We start from the raw sequence: 8068 nt of genomic DNA, 5'->3' as shown, positions 1-8068 counted from the left end.
GCCAACCCAAATAGGTGAGACTAGGTTTGAATAATTGGTCTCTTTCTATATAGCTTTGCAGTGGATGAGGGAACATCAGCTTTGGCTCAGGAATGCAACAGCCTACTCTACTGTTACCGAAAGGTGTTCTTGTGGTTTTACTGTTTCTACTTATCAATGGCCCTTGAGAACACATAATCAGCATCCAAATGGACCCGGAAAAGCCTCTTTGTTAGATGCCTGAAAGCTTGCCTGGGGAAGTGTCATTCCTCAGAAATGCCTGGTGCTTGCAGCTCCTAAGGCTGCTCTAGCTTAAGATTCTGCTTCATGAATTTCATACCCAGAGAAATGATCCCCTAGGCTTTCTGCGTGAAAATTTCCCATTGATACTAGAAGGATCATTTCCTAGGACCTCACTAGCTTTGAATAAGCATAGCTGGGGTGCCTGGGTGGCTCAGTAGGTTGAGCTTCTGACTCTTGGTTTCGGCTCACATCATGATCTCAGGGTCTTAAGACCCCATGACACTTAACACTCCTAAACAACAGACCAGACATTCAGCAATTCTCTTGCTCATCACCTTGCCTTTGCATACACTAGTAACTCTGCTTAGATTCCTTTCCTTAGAGGATTTTTCCACCTAACTGGGTCTGGATAAGTCTGGATCTGCCTACACCATATTTTGGAATCCTGTCATGGTTATTCCTCATTCATACTATCCTAGCCCCATAAACTTCCTCTACATGACAAGCATAAATGCATTGCGATTGTCTACATCTATAATCTAACTACTAGGACCATCTCTTACTTTGGAAACTCATGGTTTCATTTTGAGTGTAGCAGCCCAGCTGTGCTTCTGCACTGCCACCATGCGTAGACCTTCATCCTCAGGCTTCATACCCTATGATAGCACGATAATTGCTGTACTTTGAGAAATCATGAATCCCATCCTTATTTCAGTGTCAAGCACGGAGGAAGAAGGCATCAGGTAAAAGGAGGCTACTATTTTTTTTTTAATTAGAGAAGAGGGAAATAAATGCCCCCTTAGGACTCCTGTTACGCCTCATTGGCCAGAACTTGTCCTGTGGCATCCCTCACTGAAAGGAACCACAGAAGAGCAAGTATCTGATAAAGCAGAAAGAATTGTCCAAATTGATCTAATTATGATTCATTTCCTGGAGCTGGTACTTAGCCTAGCTAAACAAACTTGGAATTTGGTTAGCCAGGAAGAGACTATAGCTTTTGAACACCAAAGTAATAGTATTTGCCACACTTAGATTTGACAAAATAAAAATATTAAGCACATTCTTGGAAAATATAGGAGTAAAATATAAGGAGCAAGGTAAACTTGCTTTTGGTGGTGATAAAATAGTTATATTTATTTGTTAGGGCTCAAATAGGTGTTTTATTCCAGAATTACCTCAAGTCATCAAGACATCTTTTTTTTTAAGATTTTATTTATTCATGAGAAACACAGAAAGAGGCAGAGACATAGACAGAGTGAGAAGCAGGCACCCTGCAGGGAGCTTGATGGGGGACTCGATCCCAGGACCGCAGGATCACAATCTGAGCCAAACGCAGACGCTCAATCACTGAGCCACCCAGGTGCTCCACACATCTTTCAAACTCTTTAGTCATGCTTATTTGTTTATTCTGACTAGGACAACAAGTGAAGCTTCATCCTTATACATGGAAAAGATGGGCCTAGCTTCATAGAACCACATGCATATAAAGCCCTGTTGATACAATATAGTTGGAAACTATCCTTATGGGCTAATCAATTTGATTTGATATGTGTTTGGAAGTTTGGCATAAAGTAGTAATAGGTTTGAGAAAAAAGAGAACTACTATTGTTATTGTATTCATTAGCTAAGATTTAGAAAATATTTGTTTCAGGCATTTTGTGAGCAATTCTCTTTGAAGATATTTGCTCTCAGATTTCATGTCAAGTCATTTCTACCAATCACATAAAGTATACAGCCAGAGGTGCACATCCTTCTCTTTATTGAAATGATTTCACCTAACCTTAAGATAGATCTAGGCTGATTAACTCAGAAGATTAGGACACTGCATAAATAAAGACAGCATCATGAGCTGGATAACCTTCAAATCAATGCACACTGTTTCTTAATAGCTAAGAGAAACTAATAGCCTCTGTACTAGCCTATTTCCATTTCTACTATCCTTAATCCATCTGCTATGGATGTTTTGAGAGACAACAACATTTTTTGGTTCCTGGGCTAAAAATTCTCACAAGGTCGGATAGGAGTCAAAATTTGAGTCTGCCAGAAGTCAAGGACTGGGGAGTACAGGGCTCTAGGATTTGCTCTTTTGGAAAGAACACAAACACTTGTCTCCAGATTGCTTCCTCCCTGCATGGTAAAATAGAATCTTGGGCCCTGTCCTCCATGTAGAATAAGTGCCCTCTTCTCTACTCCATTTCCCCCAGAAGCCAAGTGGGAACCAGAAAGAGGCAGAAGAAAAGAGGAGAAAATTTGGATGGCTCTGGCCTCAGCAAGAGTTTGGAGGTTCCTAGTAAGGCCCGGCTTAGATCCCTGAGAAAATGCGCAAAACTGTGTGGTGAGAGACACATTAATAAAGTATTCCTGTTTGCTGGACATGTTCTTCTATGCATACATATCCCTCAGGGTTCTTTCAGGGCAGTGTGGGAGGCAAGGATGGCTTTAGAAGTCCTAGACCACCTATTACTGTTTCTCCACCACTTATGCTTAACTGTCTCCTCCCCCAAGGCCAGGCATCATGCATGTACACCCTTGATTATCAAAGGGAAAGGTTGCATAGCACTTTGATTTCAAGAAGTATGTACAGATAATTCAGCGAGAAGAACATAGCTTAGCAACCCACAGATCTGAGCTTGAATCTCAGCATACCTACTTTCTCATTCTGTGAATTTAGGTAATCTATTAGCCTCTCTGAGCCTCAGTGTCCTTACTCCTTACTTAATAACACTTCAGGAAGTTATTATGAGGATTAAATGTATAAATGATACAATTAATAGTTTATAAAATGCACCAGACATCTAATATATGTTCAACAACTGTTAATCTCCCAAATGAACATTTTTACTAGAAAACTAACTCAAAACTCTATTGATGATAGAGTTTTGTTACATAAACCACAGGAAAAGGTGTAGACAATGAACTTTGTTTTTCTAGGCCAGTTATGTTACCATAATATAAATTAATTGAAACAGATTAGATTAACAGAGTATTTATTATCTTTATTTCAGGATTTTAAAAAGCAGTGAGTTTAGGAGCTAACCATATTTGAAAGACTCTAGAATAGCACAGGATTGAGTAAAGGTCTGTCACCACAGATTGGATGTGTTGATTTCGTTTCCCCAAAGGTATCCACATAGCAACTTGGCAGTACATAAATATTCTAAAAATTCTAACAGTTTTTACAGAAATAATAATTGTACTCTTACCTAAAATGTTGGGACCCATTTTCATTTTGAAGACTCATAATTCTTTTCATAAGCTAATAATTTTGTTCATTCCAATCCTGTCATGGTGAATTTGAAAGAAGGGCACAACAAACAGGTACTTAACAAAAGTAGGTGCTTTCTCTGTTGGTTTTATAAATCCAAACCTATTGATTGAAAGGATATAATACAGAATTGGGAACTCAAGGAAATGGCTCTCAATTATACTGTAATCACAGCTCATTCTCCGGATCCATCTATTAGAGTTAATTTGAGGTCCTGCCCCATGCTGTAAAATCTCTTGTAGCCTGTGCAGCACTTGTCAGAATGCCTTGTATGTAGTCGGTGCCCAATGAATGTTTGCCATATTGCACTGAGCTGATCATCCATCTTATTCACTAGACTTGTCTCTGAATAACTCATGCTTTGTTTTTTTCGTGTTTTTTTTTTTCAAAATTAAGTCCACCCACGAAGGAAAGAGGCAGAAGGATGTTGTGGCAAAATTATTATCCTGGAAAACAGATCTTGGTTCTGGTCTTAGCTTTCTGTGACTTTGGACAAATCACTTGAACTTTCTAGATCAAGTTTCTCTATAATGAGGATGCTAGAGAAGATGTATATGCCAGATTGTAAGACCCAGACACACTGACATTCAAAGTAATGTGTGTGTAACTGTAGAAACTTGCAAAGAGGCAGTATAGCAATGGTTTTGAATAATTTTGGAATTACTGGGTTAAGTGCCATCATTCCATTAATTACTACCATTCTTGCTCCAAAGGAAATAACGCATATTTTTCTGGTATGTTTTGAGGTGTTTGTTTTTTTGTTTGTTTTTTTTTTAGGTTACGTTACTTTAGAGTTATAATTAGGATATAATTGCTTCAAGAAGCAAATGTCAACAAAGTTCTGAAGTTGCTTGGCATTTTATCAATCATTATTTAGAGTTTCCTCTTTTATTTTTTTTCATAATATATTTGGCCAAGAACACAGATATTTGTGTGATGTAATGAGAAAAAAATAAAGGAAGTTTAATCTACTGCTCTTTCAACCTTATCCACTCAATGCTTACCTCGTGACAGACCCTGACAGTCTTCATGAATCTGCAAGGTTGCTAAAGAACGTGGAAGATCTTAGATTCCTACCTGGTGATTACGGAGGTTCACACTTTGCCAAGTCATATTCAGGTGACTATAGAGTAAGTTTACTTTATCTGTATTTTATGTCACACTTGGAATTTTCTATAGATGTTTCTTTAAGAGTTATGCAAAGCCTTCAGTAGGTAATTCTCCACCACAATGGTTCTTAAGTAAGTGACCATTGTAGCAATGTATATGTCATCTCAGATCCACCTCAGATCCCAAGTTTATATAATCCACTCTCCAGCAGCTGGTACACAGTTTTTAAAATGTGGGCCTTTACATTGTAGGGGGTTTTGTTTTGTTTTGTTTGTTTCTTAACACTGCACATAAGTGAACTTCCTTTCTCCCCTTGTAACGTATGGGATAAATGGAATTCTTAACTCACACAGATCTTACTGTAGACCCAATGAATGGCACAGATCCGACACAAACACCCACACACTTCCCTCGTTACAGATCTGCGCTAAAGACCAGAAGTTGGCCATGGCTATGCTGAATATATACTTCTGTTGGATTTCCATGGAATTTGGTTTCATTAGATTGTGTGTTAAGTTAAATATGTTTCTTAAAAAATAGAAAGTTTTATTTTTTGGAGTGAGTCAGGGAGGTTTCAAAGGGGGAACAGAACTGCCACATTAATGTCCCAACCCCAGAGAGAAGCTTCTCAAACCACCTCAAAGCAGCCGAGCCCCAGCTTGCTCTGGATCACTGTGGAGCAGAACCAATTTTTAAATGTCTTCATCTGGTCCCTCCTACTTTCATGGTTGCTCTGGGGGTGGTGAGAATCAGGACGCAATGAAAGCTGCTGGGACATCTGACTCTTTATTTTCTTGGCTCTACGAGTCTTAACTCTGCACCAGTCCTCCCAACTATGCAGAATTTCACTTTTAAGAGCAGAGGCAAAAGAAGACACATGGAAAGGGACAGGAGCCTTCACTGCCATTTAATGAGAGGAAAGAAAATGCACTACACATTCCCCACAGTGCCCCGGGGGACCCTGCCAATCAATGCTGCTTCTCCCAGGGTCTCTAAGCTGGACTTCCCCTCCATGACATGATTGAAGGGAAAGTGCTTTTAAGAGGAAACTGATTTTAAGTATCCTTATATTTATAAAAATTCTTTCTACTTCTCTCTTGGATATCATGGTGTTTGAAAGTCGAGAGGGCTATGTGAAAGAGATAACTGTCTCAAATATCTAGAAATGAGTTACATAATTAGACCAACTCTTTGCTGCTCCAAAGACAGCACCAATGTACACGACAGAAATCATGGGGCTAGTTGGCTTCCATATAAGAACTTGCTATCAGTAACCTAAATTGCACTGAACCACCAGGAGTAATGTCCAGCCTCTGCAGATATTCAAGCAAGTTCTGGATAGTCACTCAGTGTAAAAATTATGCAGAGGATTCCATGGGCGGAAGGAAGTGTGGCATTGAAGGAGAAGAACATTTCTCTCTCTCTCTTGCTGCATTTCTAACTCTGCCCTTAGAGAAGGGAAGGTCTCTCTGGGCTTTAGCCCCTCCCACTGCCCTGTGGAAGGAGTACATTCCAATTTGATTGGACAAAAGTTATCATCTTTGGCACCACATTTAACAGAGTGTAGTATTATTGTGTCTTGAGAAGGAATGGGCATGTCTCACTTCCTTCTTTCACTTCCTGTATCCCCTGAAAGCAAGTCTTTCCCACTTGCTCTATAAATTTTTGCTTTATATGTCAAAGGACATTGGTCCCCTTCTTCTCTTGGCACGTAGGAACTCAGGCCTACCAGAGTGGTAAACAGCCTAGGCCAGCTTGAAATGAGCCGTCAGTGGATAGGGGACTCTCTTGCTATCTTTCCACTTTTCTCCTAGTGCAGGTAAGTGCAACAGAGTGGCCTCTGTCACATTACAGGGAGAAGATCCTTGGGATTTAAAATTTCCTTAATAGTTAGAGACCTCATCTAGGCTTCCAGAATTAAACCGTGTTCCCAAATCTTTTGACAAAATCCAATAATAGGGATGTTTCTGTTTGCCCAGCCATTAACCAAGTTGGTTCTTTTCCACTTAGCTATTATTTTTATGTGTACTATCAAACTCTCCCCCTAAAACCCAACCAAACTCACAGGTACGATGGTACACTACTATCATTGATCTAAGCAGAACAGGAGTTTTCCATAACTATTACTAAAGCAGAAACAAAATCTTTTAAGTATATACATTTTATCCTCAGAAGATAATGTAGGCTTTTTCATTGCAAATCATGAGATAGAATATGTGGAAATTTGAGAATCATTGTATCATTTATAATGTCCTTTAGCCCTAGGGTCCTGAGAGTCAGTAAAATGTGTAATTTTCTACTTAGCCTAACACCCTCTCAGTTCAATCATCATCTATTAAATTTAAAAACACAACTAGAATTTCTGCAGATTCACAGTGCTGTTGTTGAATTGATTTTATCTGTTGGTGCCTTCTCCCTATTTAACCAATCAATGGGAATTCTTTGGAACCTACTGTAGAATGTGTAAATTCCAAATAATATCCAGGAACAAGCCATCAGCACACCAATTACACTCGCTTTGGTAAATACTGCTGCCTGCAGTTGCCATGTGTTACAAACAAACACAAACCAGAGACTCTTTGTACCTTCTAACAGAAAGTTCTTCCTTACCTGAGAAAATTATTCCTATAAAAACCCACCTCTCAAGTACTTTTATTGTGGTGTTCCTGATACCAGTACAATCAGGAAGTAATGAAAGTGTTCCCTGAAAACGCAGTTTTCACTGAGCTTTGCAGGCCAGTGAGAATGAAAATTAATTCAAATAAACTTTGGAACGCCAGCCAAGCCCCTGAAACTTGTCAGCACTTCACTAGCTAAGTCGGTTATGCTTTTTCAGTAGTACCTTATCCTGAAATGACCTGATGGAAAAGCCAGTGTCAGATGATGCATGACATCAAGTGTTCAGTGAGAAATCTGTTGGCATGATATTCCATTTGACTCCACAAACTCCTTAGTCTTCCGCAGCACGCAGTGAGAACTGAGTATCTTTTCAATGTCCAGCAGAATATACGTGACTGAAATTTAATTCCTTAAGGAAGGAACTCTCAGTGGCATTCATAAATTTGCTTTTGGATTAGAAAATAGTAAACCCCTGATTGAAATATCTTTTATTTCTCAGAGAGAGTATTTTTGCATTAATTTCACTTATGCATGATGGTCACTTTGCATTTTATCTTGTTATGGAAGATACACAAAAGAGTCTGTATTTCATTCAAAACTGAAACTGGAAGTGTTAACTTCTCTTTCTCTCAACAAACATTAAGTCAGTATTTTTACCTAGTTTGACTTTTTAAATGTGATATTTTATAGCACCTTGATTTACTGCTGAGTATATGTAAAGGTTATGTCAGCATTTACATTATAAAGCCATGTTTTTGTGGGTCTGTGACTAAGTCATAAAAAATAATTCTGACTGAAACTTGGAATGCCAAGTTTCCACCCTGAAATACAAGTTTGTTCCTAGATGTGTTT

This window comes from Vulpes vulpes, chromosome 10, assembly GCF_048418805.1.
Source record: "Vulpes vulpes isolate BD-2025 chromosome 10, VulVul3, whole genome shotgun sequence".
NCBI classification, from domain to species: Eukaryota; Metazoa; Chordata; class Mammalia; order Carnivora; family Canidae; genus Vulpes; species Vulpes vulpes.
Note: the sequence above shows the minus strand (reverse complement) of the source record.